Here is a 20,040-nt window from a genome sequence, read left to right as displayed (position 1 = left end):
AGGAGACATATTGCTGTTTAACATATATAGGTTATATTTTGTGTTGCAAATGTAGCTCTGCTATGTCTATATATGTGTTTATGTAGCAGAGCTATGTTTGCATAGGAGACATATTGATTTTTAACATATATAGGTTATATTTCGTGTTGCAAATGTACCTCTGCTAAGTCTATATATGTGTTTATGTGGCAGAGCTATGTTTGCAATAGGAGACATATTGCTGTTTAACATATATGGGTTATATTTCGTGTTGCAAATGTAGCTCTGCTACGTCTATATATGTGTTTATGTGGCAGAGCTATGTTTGTATAGGAGACATATTTCTGTTTAACATATATAGGATATATTTTGTGTTGCAAATGTAGCTCTGCTACGTCTATATATGTGTTTATGTAGCAGAGCTATGTTTGCAATAGGAGACATATTGCTTTTTAACATATATAGGTTATATTTCGTGTTGCAAATGTACCTCTGCTACGTCTATATATGTGTTTATGTGGCAGAGCTATGTTTGCAATAGGAGACATATTGCTTTTTAACATATGTAGGTTATATTTCATGTTGCAAATGTAGCTCTGCTACGTCTATATATGTGTTTATGTGGCAGAGCTATGTTTGCATAGGAGACATATTGATGTTTAACATACATAGGTTATATCTTGTGTTGCAAATGTAGCTCTGCTACATCTATATATGTGTTTATGTGGCAGAGCTATGATTGCAATAGGAGACATATTGCTTTTTAACATTTATAGGTTATATTTCGTGTTGCAAATGTAGCTCTGCTACGTCTATATATGTGTTTATGGGGCAGAGCTATGCTTCCAATAGGAGACATATTTCTGTTTAGCATATATAGGTTATATTTTGTGTTGCAAATGTAGCTCTGCTACGTCTATATATGTGTTTATGTGGCAGAGCTATATTTGCAATAGGAGACATATTGCTTTTTAACATATATATAGGTTATATTTTGTGTTACAAATGTAGCTCTGCTATGTCTATATATGTATTTATGTGGCAGAGCTATGTTTGCAATAGGAGACATATTGCTCTTTAACATATATAGATGTAATTAGGAAATAATACCTGGGAGTGGAATTAGGGCTGTTATGTCTTAAGTCATGGGTTAGGACTCAATCAGTACCTAGCATATATTCCTGAGGTGCCAATGGTACTTATACCCCCTATATAAGACCCCCAGTAATGCAATGTTATACAGTGTTATGTTTCGCATTGAAAACATAGCTGTGCTACATCTATATATGTGTTTATATAGCAGAGCTATGTTTGCAATAGGAGACATATTGCTGTCTAAAGATATATGGATGTAATTAGGAAATAATAACTGGCAGTGGAACTAGGGCTGTTATGTCTTCAGCCATGGGTTAGTACTCAAACAGTGCAATATCAATATACTTTCCTACTAATTGGGGTACATAGTACAATCATACAAAATCTGGGAACATATCACTAAACACCTAGATGCTCCAAAGTCGAGATGAAGCGCAGCTACCGACATAGCAGAGCTGAGTTTCTAAAGCCAATCCGCGCCAAAGACAAACTCATATCTGCTACATTCAGAGGAACGGACAGAGCTATCTTCACATTGACATTAAATATTCAGTTTTTACTGAGCCCACAACACAGGGTCACAAATGTCCATTCTCCTCCGTACTTTGCGATGGGAGATACACAACTCTGCTTTTGTGTTTTTTTTTTTTCTTTTTCATGCTCTCGCACACATAGCGGAATGTGGCCGACCGCAGATTTGGCTCATACACAAGATCTTCGCTATACCGCAGCCTGATAATCAAGTCAGTATTGCTTTAATAAGCTGAATAATAGGGGGAATTTCAGATGTGCACAGGCCCATTATGGCCTAACAATGAAACCTCAAACTGTGTCGACCGGAGCGGCTCTGAAGGTAGGCGTTAAAATATAATGAAGCCAGTGTTGATGTTGTACATTCCATTGTGCGGCACGGAAAATGCTCCCTTCTTTTCGGCACAGAAGCCACATTATACACGAGCCCAAAGTATTCTCGGAGAATCGCAGTGACTGGTGGTGACAGAACCTGGCAGAGCCGCTCGCTGAAAGCTGACATTATACCGTACGATGTGCTGCAGGTGTGCGGCCCGCGTGGAAACGTGCTCCAATTACGCCGTTTTTTCTTTTTTTCCCGCAGAGCTACAATTAAGGTCGCCGAAATAATTGCCAGTTTCTTAATCCCTCTCTAACAAGACTGACATAAGGATGGGTTTATTCTTCTCTGGTGAATTTTGGGAAAAAGTGTTTGTGAATATTTCATCTTTTTATCACGCTGAATAAAACAATGTGCCGTAATGTGGCGCTCGGAGGGGGAAGAATTATGGGTTCGACTTTATGGGTTTTTATTATTTTATTTTATTTTTTTTAAGGGGTTTGTTTGGATTTTAGTTTATGACCGGATAATGATACATCATTGGGGGGGGGGGGGGGATTGAATATTTATAAGGGCGAGGAAGTAGTGATGTGACGGAAATGAAGATTTGTGAAATTCTTATAGGAGACTGCTTGACGATGTAGAAATCCAGGGGCTCCGTAGTAAAGGTCTGAAATGTTGGCCCCATCATGGGTCCTTGGCTGCCATTTAACAACCCATCGGGTTGTATCGAGAGAAGTCAACGGGGGTAACAGAGAGCTTCTTCCCCCATCTAACCACTTAAATGCCATGGTTGTCGTTAAAGGATTAAACTGCTGCGATCCGAGCTGGCGCCAATGACCGTAGTTACCGATGAGTATGGATGTAAGCCCGCTCCACACGAATCCTCCTGACTTCTGCTGTATATCTAGCACAGATGTCAAGTAGGCGGAAGCCATGCAAGAGGCAGGATTGCTTGGCATCGGGTCTTTAGTAGCTGCACGGGCTGCATGGTCCTTCGGGATACACCACCGGTGGCAACGAAATATCGGCAACTTAGTGCACGCGGAGTTAGGATTCCTTCTTACTGTCCAAGCCTTGTACCTGAATACTCAGGCAGAGCACTGGTGGACAGAGACAGAAGGGGGCCCCTGTTCAAGATTAGGGCGCTTTAGCCCTTTACAGCCCAATAGCTCCTCATAATGCACAATTCCACCTGCTTTTGAGATGGAAATGGGCCCCCCTGTCCTCTTGTGCCCCTGTGTGGCTATGCAGGGTGCGCCAATGATATGCCCACTCCTGAGGCCGAGCCAGAATCAAGGGTCTATCAAGGGTCTATAGAGGCACTATGGGGCACTTGGTGAGAGGGAGACGGTCCTGTTTGGTTCAATCCTCTTTACCATCATATGTTTAAAGGAACGAGGGGTTAGGGAATTGGCCAAAGGGTCCTGGAAAGGAGAGGATGAGGCGGTAGAGACGAGGCCTTTCTGGGTTTCAAAACCAGGCACCTTAATGAAGGGCCAATTTGATGTCTGCTGTGGGGTCACCACTCAACTGTAGTAGCTAAAACCGTCAATTCCATACATATTTGAGAAAAACAACCGGACTCATGAATTTCATGGAATCTCCCGACACAATATTGGGATAAAAGAAGATCGGACATGTTGAACTTCATCTCCCAATCCTTTTAATGCAGGTGACATAAGCCGCTGTAAAAGGTGTAAGGTGTCCGCCACTGGTTTACTACCCTTACTGCTATGCACACTCATCTGAACTGAATGTGCATGTATGTGGGAGGAAAAAAATGTTGGTAAAGTTACACTCCATAAAAAAACCACCTTCAGCAATCCAGGTGTCCTTCAGAGAACGCTCCTGTCCTGAAGACTCACCCCCCTCCTTCCTAATCTGACCAGTGGTCCAACATTGCTCAGGACTCCTTCAGAGAATGTTGGACCACTGGTCAGTTTAGGAAGGAGGAGGGGGGTGAGTCTTACTATCTATGGCTGGTTTAACTAATTACATAGAAAGGTGACAAATTTCTCCAGGTTCAAGATGTGATATCAGTCATGGGGGACACAAAGAAAGCCATTTGGTCAGCAAAATGGTCAGTAACTGAGCCCGGAGCATCAACATAAAGCAATCTCCTGTTTCACCTTCTGTCCCTGGAAACTAATTTACCTCTATCCCCCTCTATAGCCAAGAGGGGGCACGTGAGGACACAGATGTGCATCAGATGCTCCTAGGTAGCAAATCAAAATGGCACAAGCAACGAGGACCCTAAAATCAGCAAAATATTCAAAGGCACCAGACCTATGGACTATTGTTCCCTGTTATCGGCCTTTTCAGTGCAAGTCCACTTACGCCTCAGCGCGTATGCTTCTGCCTTACCTATGCCACTGATACACCGTATACATATATATATACAATATATATACTGTATATACACATATCATATATAATACATCTATAAGAAGTATATATACATTTCATTTTTAATTTAATCATTTTCCTTTACAAAAAAAATGTAACTAAATGTTGGACATGAATCTGTAAAAAATATATAGAAAAACAATAAAAATAATAATTATAAATATTTGAACAAATATAATTTGTATAAACTTTTATTTAATAAATAAAACTTTTAAAAATGATGCATGGACTAATTCACCGAGTGTAGAGTTATTAATCCCTGCTATATGTACCTATAAACAAATGATTGATATAGGGTTGAGTTCATTAAGCAACTTTTATTTTACAAAAAAAAAGTTTTTAAAAAATCTCAAAACTTTTTTTATTTAAAAAAAAAATACATGAACCTATACTAATATTAAACGTTAACCCCATTCCAATAGTCTGTGGCCGGCATGTGCCATTCAGCTCCTGGGCACAGATAGAACTATTCCTTTATTTATTATTTTCTTTAATGAACAGAATCGAATGACTCCAATGTTATGACTGGGGGACGGTACGGGGGACAGGTGCAGAATATCGCCCCCTTTCTAATATGGGAACCATTTTTATGCTCTTGAGATGCAGCTAACGTTCTCGTGTAGTCCTGCCGCCTCGTGAACGTGATACTGTCATGACACTCTTGACTGCGGGTTGGTAACTTTCGCCGGAAGTCACAACTGTTTGCAAACTTTGTAAATAAATACGACACGATGAAGTAGAGAAATGTCGAGGTTTTTAAAGTAAGAAAAAAAAAGCAAAAAGCAAAAGAAAAACAAGAAAACAGAAAAGTGGTGGTAATTCCAACATCTGCTTATAATGGAGATCTGCACATGACACAAATGTTAGTGAGTCATCGGCAACACACCCTACAATTAGGTTCAAGGCAGATTTGTAATGCGAAACCATAAAAAGGCCACATTTCCATTTCCGACACATCCAGTAGAAGGAAATAAATGGACAAAACAAGCTAAAGCATAAAATGATCCAATATTATAATAACATAACTAGTTATTAGTGATGAGCGAACGTGCTGAGATAAGGTGTTATCTGAGCATGCTCGAGTGCTAGCCGAGTGTCTTCGACGTGCTCGAAAAATATGCTCGAGTCCCCGCGGCTGCATGTGTTACAGATGTCGAACAGCTGCGAGACATGCAGTCGCGGGGACTTGAACATATTTTTCGAGCACGTCGAAGACACTCGGTTAGCACCCGAGCATGCTCATATAACACCTTATCCGAGCATGTTCGCTCATCACTAGTAGTTATAACGTTACCATGACTTTACAGAAAGTCCTATGATGTAATAGGGTTTACGTGGGGGTTTAAGCCCAGGTATGTAAATGAGATTTCCTTAATCATTTAGATTTTATTTTATTTACTTTTTTTTTTTTAATTCTTTATTTATAGTTTTCAAAATTACAAAGAAAAGAACATAAAAGAACTTACATCTACAAAAAATCACGATATTTACATTTTTTTTAAAGAAAAAGTTGTAACAGAGAAAACGTTTAAGGGTATGTGCCCACGTTGCAGATTTGTGGGCGGATTTTTCAGCGCAGATTCAGAAAAATCCGCAGGTAAAACTCCCTGCGTTTTACCTGCGGATTAGGCCGGCGTCACACTGGCGAGTTTTACGGACGTATGAGTGCAGAAAATACATCCGAAAAATACGCATAACACACGGCCCAATGATTCTCTATGTCCCAGCTCCTATCAGCCGTATTTTACTGATCCGTATTATACGGTCTTGTACGGCCGTACAAAATCGTAGCATGCTGCGTTTGTCACCGTATTGCGCAAAAAAATCGCCAATGAAAGTCTATGGGGGCGAGAAAAATACGGATTCCACACGGACCAGCAGTGTGACTTGCGAGAAATACGCAGCGGTGTTCTATAGAAAAGCCGGTAATTCAATTGCCGGCTTTGCATTTCTCCTTCACAAACCCGACAGGATATGAGACATGGTTTTCATACAGTAAACCATCTCATATCCCCTTTTTTTTTGCATATTCCACACTACTAATGTTAGTAGTGTGTATGTGCAAAATTTGGGCGCTGTAGCTTGTAAAATAAAGGGTTAAATGGCGGAAAAAATTGGCGTGGGCTCCCGCGCAATTTTCTCCACCAGAGTGGTAAAGCCAGTGACTGAGGGCAGATATTAATAGCCTAGAGAGGGTCCATGGTTATTGGCCCCCCCTGGCTAAAAACATCTGTCCCCAGCCACCCCAGAAAAGGCACATCTGGAAGATGCGCCTATTCTGGCACTTGGCCACTCTCTTCCCATTCCCGTGTAGCGGTGGGATATGGGGTAATGAAGGGTTAATGTCACCTTGCTATTGTAAGGTGACATTAAGCCAGATTAATAATGGAGAGGCGTCAATTATGACACCTATCCATTATTAATCCAATAGTACGAAATGGTTAAAGGGAACCTGTCACCACGTTTTTGGAAGATGGGATAAAAATAGCGTTAAATAGGGGCAGAGGTGGGCATTACATTAGTGTGTGTGTTATGCGTTTATTACCCACCTAAGTTGCCGAAATAACTTTGCAAAGTCTCCGTTTTCGCCTGTCAATCAGGCTGGTCAGGTCGCATGGGCGTTGTCTTCCCCCAGATTTGGCGTAGTTTTCCGTTGGTGGCGTAGTGGTGTGCGCATGCCCAAAGTCCGGAATCCTCTTCCAGGGGATTTAAAATAGCGCGGTGTTCGTTATTGCATTGGTGATCGGTGGGCGCGGCCATCTTCCTTTGGCCGCGCGTGCGCAGAAGCGGCGCTCTGCTGGCCGCGGCTTCAGGAAAATGGCCGCCGCGATATCCATCTGCGCACGCGCGGCATCCCGCGGCCATTTTCCTGAAGCCGCGGCCAGCAGAGCGCCGCTTCTGCGCACGCGCGGCCAAAGGAAGATGGCCGCGCCCACCGATCACCAATGCAATAACGAACACCGCGCTATTTTAAATCCCCTGGAAGAGGATTCCGGACTTTGGGCATGCGCACACCACTACGCCACCAACGGAAAACTACGCCAAATCTGGGTGAAGACACCACGCCCATGTGACCTGACCAGCCTGATTGACAGGCGAAAACGGAGACTTTGCAAAGTTATTTTGGCAACTTAGGTGGGTAATAAACGCATAACACACACACTAATGTAACGCCCACCTCTGCCCCTATTTAACGCTATTTTTATCCCATCTTCCAAAAACGTGGTGACAGGTTCCCTTTAATAAAACATCCAGCATCCAGCAGAGGGCGCCTCACCGCAACTCAAGGTAACTACAGGTCACCCCGCTTTCCATTCATTCCCCGGGGGTTTTACAGGCACGAGCACTGCTTTAGCAGAGCTCCTGGCTGTAAAATGATTTAACCCCTTCAGATGGATTTACTTCGTGGGATTGACCTGAGCGACGGAAGGTATGAGATATTGTTGTTTTTTTATTTTTCCTTTGTTACAGAACGAGGGTCTTCAGGTGGATTACCAGTATAATAAAATATTACAACACCCTGTGTCTTTATTTCATTAAAATACTTTTAAATAATGTGTGTGTGTGTTTTATTAACCATTTCGTACTATTGGATTAATAATGCATAGGTGTCATAATTGACGCCTCTCCATTATTAATCTGGCTTAATGTCACCTTACAATAGCAAGGTGACATTAACCCTTTATTACCCCATATCCCACCGCTACACGGGAGTGGGAAGAGAGTGGCCAAGTGCCAGAATAGGCGCATCTTCCAGATGTGCCTTTTCTGGGGTGGCTGGGGGCAGATGTTTGTAGCCGGGGGGGGGGGGGCAATAACCATGGACCCTCTCCTGGCTATTAATATCTGCCCTCAGTCACTGGCTTTACCACTCTGGTGGAGAAAATTGCGCGGGAGCCCATGCCAATTTTTTCCGCCATTTAACCCTTTATTTTACAAGCTACAGTGCCCAAATTTTGCACATACACACTACTAACATTAGTAGTGTGGAATATGCAAAAAAAAAGGGATATGAGATGGTTTACTGTACTGTCGGGTTTGGGAAGGAGAAATGAAAAGCCGGCAATTGAATTACTGGCTTTTCACATATCTCGCGCTGAAGTAAATATAAGTACAGAATATATATATATATGTGTCTCAATGACATATATATATATATATATATATATATATATATATATATATATATATATATATATATATACTGTATATATGTTTTAACGAACATTTGGGCCCATAAATCCATTAGAAGTCGGTTTTGCAAGCCTGCGAGAAAATATCGCAGTACGGATGCCATACGGAATACATACGGAGGATGCCATGCGCAAAATACGCTGCCACACCCTGACTACGGATGACATACGGATCACTATTTTGGGGACTTTTCTGCGTATTACGGCCGTAAAAAACGGACCGTATTTACATACGCTGAGTGTGACGCCGGCCTTACCCGGAGATTTACCGCGGTTTTGTGCGGATTTCACCTGCGTTTTTATACCTGCGGATTCCTATTAAGGAATAGGCGTAAAACGCTGCTGAATCCACAACAAGAATTGACATGCTGCGGAAAATAAACTGCAGCAATTCTGTGCGGAATTTTCTGCAGCATGTGCACAGCGGATTTGGTTTTCCGTAGCTTTACACGCTACTGTACAAGGCATGGAAAACTGCTGCAGATCCGCAGCATCAAATCCACAATGTGTGCACACACCCTTAAGACACGCGTTGTTTTTATTGCTGCATTTTTTCTGCAGTAAAAAAAAAAAGCTGCTTACAAAAATAAGTGTTTTTGCTGCTCTTTTTTGGTGCAGAACACGTGTCATTTGTCTACAGTACATGTTAATAAAGTTAGTTTCATACACCAAAAAAGCAGCAAAAATGCACAGTTGTGGTTTTTTTGCACTTTCTATGGTAAAAAAAAAGTCTGCAATAATGCTGAAAGAATTGACACGCTGCAGTTTTTTAAAAAAGCAGCAGGTTTTCAATTTTTCTCAGGAAAAAAAAGCAATCTCATAGGTGTTGGTGGTACTGTGAAAAGCAGATTTTAATTTGCAGAAAAAAAAATAATGCATAAAAAAAATGCTGCAAAAACGCAATGTGTGAACATAGCCTAACGGGGAATTAACTATAGGGATGTAAGGATTGTTGTTAGAGCCAGGGAGGATTAAAAAATATATTATCAGGGGACATTGTCGAGGGTCCTCAGCACGGATTCTGCTTTGGTGCTTGGGGGCTGTAAATTACCCCACTATAGAGTTACCTATGAATGTTCTCAATGATATTGCTCTCTTGAAAAAAAGGGAACAAGGCCCCACTTGTTCTTAAAATCAGTAGGGGTCCTGGCTGCCAGCCCCCCACCGACCTGACTTTAACAACATGTCTGATGGATAAGTCATAAAAGTCCATCATTAGAGAAATCCCCCCTAAGGTATAAGGTATGTCCCGCCTGGGATTGCTGGCATTGGTGGTTCCGCATATGGTGGGAAAAAAGTGTCACAAAAACAATAGGATACAAAAAAAAAAGAAAGTTCATTGAGACAACTGTATGTTAAAAATGAATCCGTGAGTACAAGAAAAACACCTTCACTCTCGAGATAAAACATTCCCAACCGGCTAGAAAAAATAAACAGATCGTCATTTTTGTTGACTGAGAATGGGGAAATTTTTTTTCCCTTCCTTCGTTATCAGTTCACCTTGTGCTAAACATTTTTGTAGATTTCCTTTCGCACAGTGATATATTTGTTAGAAATGTTCTGTCTTTTGTTTGAAAGTTGGTCCTGCGAAAGATGACATCAGCTTAGAAAACAATATAGTAGCTGTAACATCGTCTCGTGGGGGCCGTTATACTTTACTTTGTTGCAGTAAAATTCAATTTTCAAAAAGAGAGACGAAAAAAAAACCAGAAGGAAAAAAAAAAAGAAACTCCACAGGCAGGATTAACCCTACGAAGGCTGCGGAGGACATGGATGGGAACCGAAATAGGACCCAATTTGTGACGGCAAATTTACTATTCCGGAGAAGATATCAAAGGCGGATTCATTTGACAACATTCCAGGAATCGTAAGGATTAAAAAAAATGAAATAAATATTGTATTCACTTCATTCCTCACTTGTCTTGGAGCCACAGCTCCCCATCTGGACCTCCGCCGGCTCTCTTCACTCACCGGTCTTTTCTTCAGTCCTCTTTTTCGCGCGCTCACTAGGCCTCTCGTGATGTCATAATGACGCTTGAGACCTAGTCAGCAAAAGAGGCAGTGAAGAAAGAAGACCGGAGCGGGAGGGAAAAAGCAAGTCAACGGAGTACCGGCACGGAGCTGTTGGGTCAGGTCGGGAGAGACTGGAGCATAATGGGTTGTTTTTATCATTTTTTAAACCATTCTTGGTCCTACAAAAATAAAGCAAAATGGCAGCCAACATGCCACCATTTTTCTGTATTTGAGAGAATCAAATTTGAAAAAATTGGAGTTCTGGTAAACCTGAATTTTTTGGGGGTGAAATTGGAAGTGAATTCTATTTGTTCATCTTTAATTGTTATATTTTGTCTATTATTCACCTTGTATTTTCGACTTTAGTCAATGATAGAAACACTACTTGACAGAATGGATGTTCTGATCATGAGTCTTGGACAGTTGTGTCCAACTATGGCCACATAATCTCCAATTTGTGGCTTTCCAGGAGATTTTAGACAGTGGTGTAACTTGATGCTCTTGGGCCTCAATGCAAAAGCTCCAACAGGGCCCCCAACTATTGCAAGTCCTTAATAGTAATAGTCTTTTCATATGGACCGAAGGGACCTTTGGGGCCCCCTACGCTCCAGGGCCCAGGTGCGGTTGCAACCCCTGCCCCTATTATAGTTACGCCCCTGATTTTAGGACATTTTTGCCTATTAGCCTGGCAACAAATATTGCTACTTTAAACAACTCTGTTGACTTCTCCGACCAAACGCCTGTGGAGCTTAGGGTACCGTCTCACAGTGGCACTTTTGTCGCTACGACGGTACGATCCGTGACATTCCAGCGATATCCATACGATATCGCTGTGTCTGACACGCATCAGCGATCAGGGACCCCGCTGAGAATCGTACGTCGTAGCAGATCGTTTGGAACTTTCTTTCGTCGCTGGATCTCCCGCTGTCATCGTTGGATCGGTGTGTGTGACACCGATCCAACGATGCGTTCGCTTGTAACCAGGGTAAACATCGGGTTACTAAGCACAGGGCCGCACTTAGTAACCCGATGTTTACCCTGGTTACCGTCGTAAATGTAAAAAAAAAAAACAGTACATACTCACATTCCGGTGTCCGTCAGGTCCCTTGCCGTCTGCTTCCCGCTCTGACTGACTCCCGGCCGTAAGGCACAGCACAGCGGTGACATCACCGCTGTGCTCTGCTTTCACTTTACGGCCGGCAATCAGTCAGTGCGGGAAGCAGACGGCAAGGGACCTGACGGACACCGGAATGTGAGTATGTACTGTTTTTTTTTTTTTTACATTTACGACGGTAACCAGGGTAAACATCGGGTTACTAAGCGCGGCCCTGCGCTTAGTAACCCGATGTTTACCCTGGTTACCCGGGGACCTCGGCATCGTTGGTCGCTGGAGAGCGGTCTGTGTGACAGCTCTCCAGCGACCACACAACGACTTACCAACGATCACGGCCAGGTCGTATCGCTGGTCATGATCGTTGGTAAATCGTTTTGTGAGACGGTACCCTTAGTCTTCTGTTGACACCAACATCGCTGACCATTTTGAAGGTCAAACCAATACAGCAACTCCTCAATTCTCAAGGTAATTGTGTGACATATGCAAAAGGAATTTGGTAAATATTTTATCGAAAACTAATTTACTCCAACATAACACCAACAAAAATTATAATTTGGCATCACAAGAGCCAAGAGATAAACTACATCTTATAATAAACTAACTACAACTGAACGAAACTTCAAATTCTTGATTAAATAAGGATTTGCTTTTGGAATCTGAACCACTCTGAGGAGAAGAGCTCAAACTTTTTGGTGTTTTTTTTTAGCTTTTTTTTAAGCTTGTCTGTGTTTAACCTCAGCAGCTCAGAAAAGGTTAAAGGTTGGAGAAAGGGTTTTACTCTCCTTCAGGAGAAAGGGATAGGATCAAACACCTCTATAGAACAAAAGGTAATGTCAGGGGGGCACTCGGTCAAAAAACTCCTTCAACAAGGGATATTTCAACCTTTCAGAACAGTTACCCAGGCAGCATGGCAAAACATCCCTGACATGAAAAGCACAAAAGAGAGAAAGGACAGAGGTAGGTATTGTTATGCGCACGCCTCCTCGGCAGTAATATTTCCATCCCCCGCACAAGTTTGTGCAAAAGCTGGTGGGGAAAGTAATAGAACACTTAGCAAAAAAAGAAAAAAATAAAGAGCGAAGTGACCATGTGTGCTTCCGACCTCCTGTGTATGACCAGCTGATACTTTGCAAAGTTCACCTGATGAATGGCAATCCAATGTAAATAAGTTAACCCAACCCTCACCAGATGAGCATGCAATTCAATCAGCGCCAGACCCCCCTCCTGCCAAAGCTTCAGAGGGACCTAAAACATGCACCACTTTGCAAGATGTATTAACGGCAGTCGTCTCGAATAATGGATTATGGCTCGTCTTCTTCTAACATGACACAAAGTATCTACAATTAGTAATTTGAAACCAAGAAAAGCTATGAAGTTTCTATCTACTGCAATGATCACCATTAAGAAACACACGTGGACTCTGCCAGTCATCACAACCCTCTTCCCACTGTTCAACCGGAACCTCGATCAGCCACAACAGATGTTCCAAAACTAAACAAGACCTTGAATGTAATGCTGAAAAATATTTCATTTCAAGAAATCTTGTGGTAGAGTGTTTGATATATAGATAACATAAGTGGTGCCCAACATGGTGGCCAGGTTTGGGTCAACCAACATGAAGACGTAGACCTTCAAAAGTAGGTCAACATTTGTTCACCCTCACCCTTCAGGGAAGTTCTCACGATATAAATTAAAATAAACATCACAACATGTTAAGATAACCCCCTGTAGGCAGCAATTCACATCACAATCACTAAGTGGCTACTTATAGACACATGTAGTAGAAACATCTCCCAACAGAGTATCACAAAATAATGTTTTGGTTTTTTTTTCAAATCTTTTCATCTCAGGGTTTATCAAGCCTACGAGAAAGGTAAGAAAGGACACATTTATATCTTCTTTGACCAAATCTTTGATCGCCTGATGAGCTTTGTCTTCAGTTGGCACCAATAACTTTAACCATTTTTAAGATGAAACCAGAACGGCAAGAGGCGCCTACATCAACAGGCGCCTCATGAAGCCTCATGCCTCCCTGATAACACTTAGGTCCTCAGTAAGTTGCATCTTAATGTACCACTTTGGGTCAATGGGTAAACCTTCCATATGGATAGACATTTCCTAGGAACGGTAGACCACCAATTTTAGGCAAAGTCAAAGGTTTTGCCAATAACATTACCAATGGTACAAAGATATTTTTTCCTCCTTATCCCTGGAGCTCTGGTGCCAGACATCTCTGGAGTTGACAAATAACCCAGTAAGTCTCCTGGCAGAAGACGTGTTAAGTAGAAGAACTGATGAAGAGGTGTATTATTTCAGCTGCAAGTACAGCAAAGCTTTTTGGATGAGACTGATTGATTAAGACCAGATGGATGGCCACACATAGGTGTGACAAAAATAGAAACACATTGCCGGCATTCCAGGCATTGTCCTCCTATAGCCGGGGAGGTGGATGGTCCAAAATGGACGGACCTTAGATGCTTCCTGATGAGATGGAGAATGAGAGAATGTTAATGGCACAGTAACTCTTCCACTCCTTGTTTTTTTGTGACATTGGGGGCTCACAATGAATCACCCAGGACAACCTCGCAAAACAAAACCTACACTTTTACCTTGATGATTTAAGGCCCCGTCTCACTAAGCGATTTACCAACGATCACGACCAGCGATATGACCTGGCCGTGATCGTTGGTAAGTCGCTGTGTGGTCGCTGGGGAGCTGTCACACAGACCGCTCTCCCCAGCGACCAACGATCAGGGGAACGACTTCGGCATCGTTGAAACTGTCTTCAACGATGCCGAAGTCCCCCTGCAGCACCCGGGTAACCAGGGTAAACATCGGGTTACTAAGCGCAGGGCCGCGCTTAGTAACCCGATGTTTACCCTGGTTACCAAAAAAAACAAACAGTACATACTCACCATCTGATGTCCGTCAGGTCCCTTGCCGTCAGCTTCCTGCTCTGACTGAGCCGCCGTACACTGAGAGCAAAGCGCAGCGGTGACGTCACTGCTGTGCTCTCACTTCTCACTGTACGGCCGGCAGTCAGTGAGAGCAGGAAGCGGACGGCAAGGGACCTGACGGACATCAGAAGGCGAGTATGTACTGTTTGTTTTTTTTTACATTTACGCTGGTAACCAGGGTAAACATCGGGTTACTAAGCGCGGCCCTGCGCTTAGTAACCCGATGTTTATCCTGGTTACCAGTGAAGACATCGCTGGATCGGTGTCACACACACCGATTCAGCAATGTCAGCGGGGCCTCAACGACCAAAAAAAGGTCCAGGCCATTCCGACACGACCAGCGATCTCGCAGCAGGGGCCTGATCGCTGGTACGTGTCACACATAGCGAGATCGCTATGGAGGTCGCTGTTGCGTCACAAAACTTGTGACTCAGCAGCGATCTCGCTATGTGAGACGGGGCCTTTAGAATAGCAGCTGCCCTTGGGTGAAGCCTTGAACGTGGCTTGAATTTAGAACCTCTCCAGACGTCTCCAAGTCACTCGGTCACTCAACTACTATCTTAAATGTCTATTTTTGGGGTAAAAGTTTATAATGCAATGTCACTCTAGCTATAGCTGTTACTTACACACATACAGTCATATGTATTTAATGTGTCACTGAATGCTAAAACTACAGATGTAGCAGAGCTGACTTTGTCAAAGGGGACAACACTAAGTACTGTCACACAGTGGCACTTTGGTCGTTACGACGGCATGATCTGTGACGTTGCAGCGTCGTATGATTATCGCTCCAGCGTCGTAGACTGCGGTCACACGTTGCAATACACGGCGCTGGAGCGATAATTTCTTGACGTATTTGCGATGTAGAAGCCGTTGGTTACTGTGCGCACATCGTATACAACCTGTGTCACACGATGCAATCATGCCGCCACAGCGGGACACTTGACGACGAAAGAAAGTTCCACACGATCTGCTACGACGTACGATTCTCAGCGGGGTCCCTGATCGCAGTAGCGTGTCAGACACAGCGATATCGTATGGATATCGCTGGAACGTCACGGATCGTGCCGTCGTAGCAACCAAAGTGCCACTGTGTGACAGTACCCGGTTTTTATGGGACTGAGGCATCTCAGTAAATACAAACTCAGCTCTGCTACATCCATGTTTACATCTTATTTAGCCTTAGAGACAAATATGAGACATGAAAAACCAAAGAAATGAGCCGGATCACAAGTTGGTATACGTACAATTCGCAAGAGCACGTTTACACTGCGCCATTTTACCAACAAAACCCAAGAAAAAAAATTGCTCTTTTTGAGAGATGTAACAGGAAAGGATACCAGAATTTCACAATATTTTCCAACATTAATCCCTGAAAATTCATAATTAAGCCTCAGTTGAGAAAATGTACTTTGATTTATGGGTGACCTGGAATCAAATATCAGTTATTTTTGGTCCGGGCTTCCATTTTCACTATCAGTATTTCTCATCTAAAAAATATATATGAATTATTATTATATAATTATTAACAGGAAAACTTTCCGTCTGTTCTATCTCCACCGCGCCTCAGTGTGATGTCATCAGGGCTGCGATGATGTCACACCCTGATAGGATGAGGTCATCTCTTTATGCACAGACAACGGATGACATCAAACATTTCAGATTAATCGTCTGACAGACTGCGCTCGTATATCACCAGTGCCATTCTTGATGATCGGACGTGAAAAGTTCCCGTTCTTTTGCATCGGTCACTTAACCTATTCAGTGCCGTGCAGATGTTTTATTGCAATGACAAGTAGTTATTAATCACCGGGGATCGGCCCTTTATTCCCCTCTGTATGGAGTAATGCAGCAGATGGACGCCTCTCTGTAACGCCATTACCTGCAGGCTTCTCTATTCTACCCTCATGAATGTTTTATTTGCAGGAGGGCAAAGGTCTGTCCAGGAATAGGATGCGGACCCTGCCCAGCCCCCCAGTCTCCTTCTGTGTCCAGCCTTACATATCCCAGCATGATGTATTCACTAATGCGCCATGACATAGGCCTGAAACTGTTACCTACTTGTTATAAATCTTCTCAAGTTACACTACAGACGGTAATGTGACCTCAATGGCCCCCATACCTGGACAGGGGGCAAAATACCTCCCGCAACCCCCCATAACACCCCATTATTGTCCCTGTGTTCAGCTTGGACAGTGTAAACTTGTAACTAAACAGGATTAGTCCCAGTGGACCCCTCCTCACCTTCCAAGAGATCTAACTTTTTTCTATTTTTCCATCATATAAGATAAGATTATGATATTTATCCCCAAGTATTTTTTATTTATTTATTTTTACGTTCTGCTAGAAAATGATATAACGTAAACTCTTCTCTATAGAAAATATTTAAAAATAAATATTCAATTAAAAAAATATATTTTTCATTTGTTTTAAAATTCACTACAGCGGACCTGAACTACGAGTTGGAATCAGATGCCATTTGTACAACACAGCTGGCACCCGTGTCATGTGCACATCTGGCATATATATTGTCCATGGAAATCTGGGCTAAGTGGGCACAGGCAATGTGGACCCCCGAAATTTACCCTGATTCTCTGGTCGTGCACCGATATCTATTGCAAGTGTAGCAGTGCCAAGATAATAGCTGGATGTGGCGAAACACAGTTTGGGATTTGTCAAAACAGATAGTGATGTCTAAAGTTGATATCAGCTCAATGACAAATTCAGCCCTGCTACATCTGCAGTTTCTTTTTGCCGTATATGTTGTCCATGGAAACCTGGGCTAAGTGGGCAAAGGCATTGTGGACCCCCGAAATTTACCCTGGTTCTTTAATCATGCACGATATCTATTGCAAACAGACTTCCCCTGGAACTCCAAACTTTGCAACAGAACGGACTTCCCCCGGAACTCTGAACTGTGCAACGGAATGCACTTCCTCCGAAACTCTGAACTTTGCAACGGAATGGACTTCCCCTGGAACTCTGAACTTTGCAACGGAATGCACTTCCTCTGAAACTCTGAACTTTGCAACGGAATGCACTTCCTCTGAAATTCTGAACTTTGCAACGGAATGCACTTCCTCTGAAACTCTGAACTTTGCAACGGAATGCACTTCCTCTGAAACTCCAAACTTTGCAACAGAATGGACTTCCCCCGGAACTCTGAACTTTGCAACGGAATGCACTTCCTCCGAAACTCCGAACTTTGCAAAGGAATGGATTTGTCCTGGAACTCCGAACTTTGCAATGGAACGGACTTCTCTCGGAACTCCAAACTTTGCAATGGAATGGATTTCCCCCAGAAATCCAAACTTTGCAACGGAACGGACTTCTCACGGAACTCCGAACTTTGCAATGGAATGGACTTCCCCCAGAAATCCGAACTTTGCAATGGAACAGACTTCTCATGGAACTCCGAACTTTGCAATAGAATGGACTTCCCCCAGAAATCCGAACTTTGCAACGGAACAGACTTCCTGGAGTAGCAGTGTTCGATGTTTAGCACCGAACACTAACGTCCGGTATGAACACTAACTATCCGGTAAGAACACTAACTGTCCGGTACGAACACTAACTGTCCGGTACGAGCACTAACTGTCCGGTACGAACACTAACTGTCCGGTACAAACACTAACTGTCCGGTACGAACACTAACTGTCCGGTACGAACACTAACTGTCCGGTACGAACACTAACTGTCCGGTACGAACACTAACTGTCCGGTACGAACACTAACTGTCCGGTATGAACACTAACTGTCCGGTATGAACACTAACTGTCCAGTACGAACACTAACTGTCCAGTACGAACACTAACTGTCCGGTACGAACACTAACTGTGAGGTATGAACACTAACTGTCCGGTATGAACACTAACCATCCCTGTGTGAACCCTGGACTTTCAAGTTTGGGTTCGCTAATCTCCAATTAGGTTCATAGACAGGTTTTCTATTTAAGAAACCCTCTGAAGACCAAAGGCGGACCCTGAAGATCACAATTTGTCTCACTCAAAATATATGTATCTACTTTCCAAATGTTTTACTTTATGTGTACGTATTGTATTTTTCCAGTCCATCATAGGAGCCTTTATTATGTGCCAAGAAGTTTCTAATAAATTCTGCACTGATGAGTGTGATAGTCTGAGTCTGTACGGTAACATGATCCTGAACCCATTGGAAAACCTTTTGGTCCCTCCCTATAATATTCTCCAAAAGTCATATGTTACTGACCACCACCAATCGACCACCGTGTGGAACCAGGGACACCGATATCTACTTTTACAGCTCCATGCAACCCTCCCTCCAAGCATCTGTCTTCCTTGTGCACCATATTCAATTTAAAGGAGAATTTATTACTTACTTGTAGACCACTTATATTGTAGCATCAACACACTAAAAACCTATCCCCCAATTTTAGGAATGAAAATCTTAACAGCTGCCTTTTTATATATTTGTGTACAAGCCGCATGGGTGCAGCCACAGTGATACAATTCTGCCCTTTAAATCCAAACAGAAAACGGAATCTACAGCACCACCTGCAGGATAAAAAGGTGAGTCCTCCAAGGCAGACTGCTCATTTAGAATAAGGATAAGTTAAACTTAAATAGTTAAAACTTCCTAAAATGTAATAGAAATATTGGAATAATACTTTTCACTTTTTGTGACCAATGTCTTCTCATTCAAGATCCAAGTACATTTCCTCGCTGGTTACTATGATGAATGGAAAACCGGGTCCCAAATTAGCAGACTTTATAGCTCGGTTTTACCAGTCCCATCGCCCTTGTGAACTGCAAAGGGAAGAAGAGGCCACATACATGCATTCTTTATGAGTCCATTCGCTATATATTATTTTCTTCCATTTTTTTCATAAATGAGTTCATGCAGTATTTCAGAGATCCTTATGTTTGCTGTTAGTTTTGCCCTCCATCCTGGTATATATATATATATATATATATATATATATATATATATATATATATATATATATATATATATACATACATATATATATATATATATATATATATATATATATATATATATATATATATATATATATATATAACATTGTATATAGCTGCAGGATAATCATTCAGCAGGTACCGAGAGGACATCTCAACAACCGTCACATGCTCACCATATCACCCCGAGTGGAAAAATATAAATACACTATCATAAATAATAATAATAATACTTTGCATAAAATATAAAAAAATTAAAGATAAAAAACATAAAAAATGTAAGCTACTCATAATACAAATAATATTTATAAAAAAGCAAAATATTTGTTTTATTATATTATTGCTATAGATATTTTTGTATTTTATGTTTTTTATATATTATTTTTTTATCATTTATGTCTTAATATTTTTATTCTAGTTGTTTATTCATTATTATAATTAGCATTTATAATAAGGTATTATTATTCTTTCC

At 42.1% G+C, this 20,040-nt stretch overlaps 1 protein-coding gene and 1 long non-coding RNA gene across 3 annotated transcripts in view; one reads left to right on the top strand and one right to left on the bottom strand.

The window, feature by feature from the left end:
• ZEB2 (zinc finger E-box binding homeobox 2) overlaps window positions 1–20,040 on the bottom strand; it is a 175,536-nt gene that overhangs the window by 110,540 nt on the left and 44,956 nt on the right. The gene's annotated exons all lie outside the window — the stretch shown is intronic.
• LOC143784577 (uncharacterized) lies at window positions 10,614–19,520 on the top strand. The gene is made up of 3 exons (XR_013217818.1): window positions 10,614–10,659; window positions 13,504–13,526; window positions 19,025–19,520. It is a non-coding gene; the product is annotated as an uncharacterized LOC143784577 (long non-coding RNA).

The sequence above is a fragment of the Ranitomeya variabilis genome, chromosome 7 (genome assembly GCF_051348905.1).
Source record: "Ranitomeya variabilis isolate aRanVar5 chromosome 7, aRanVar5.hap1, whole genome shotgun sequence".
NCBI lineage: Eukaryota > Metazoa > Chordata > Amphibia > Anura > Dendrobatidae > Ranitomeya > Ranitomeya variabilis.
Note: the sequence above shows the minus strand (reverse complement) of the source record. Positions and strands in the feature narration are given on the sequence as shown.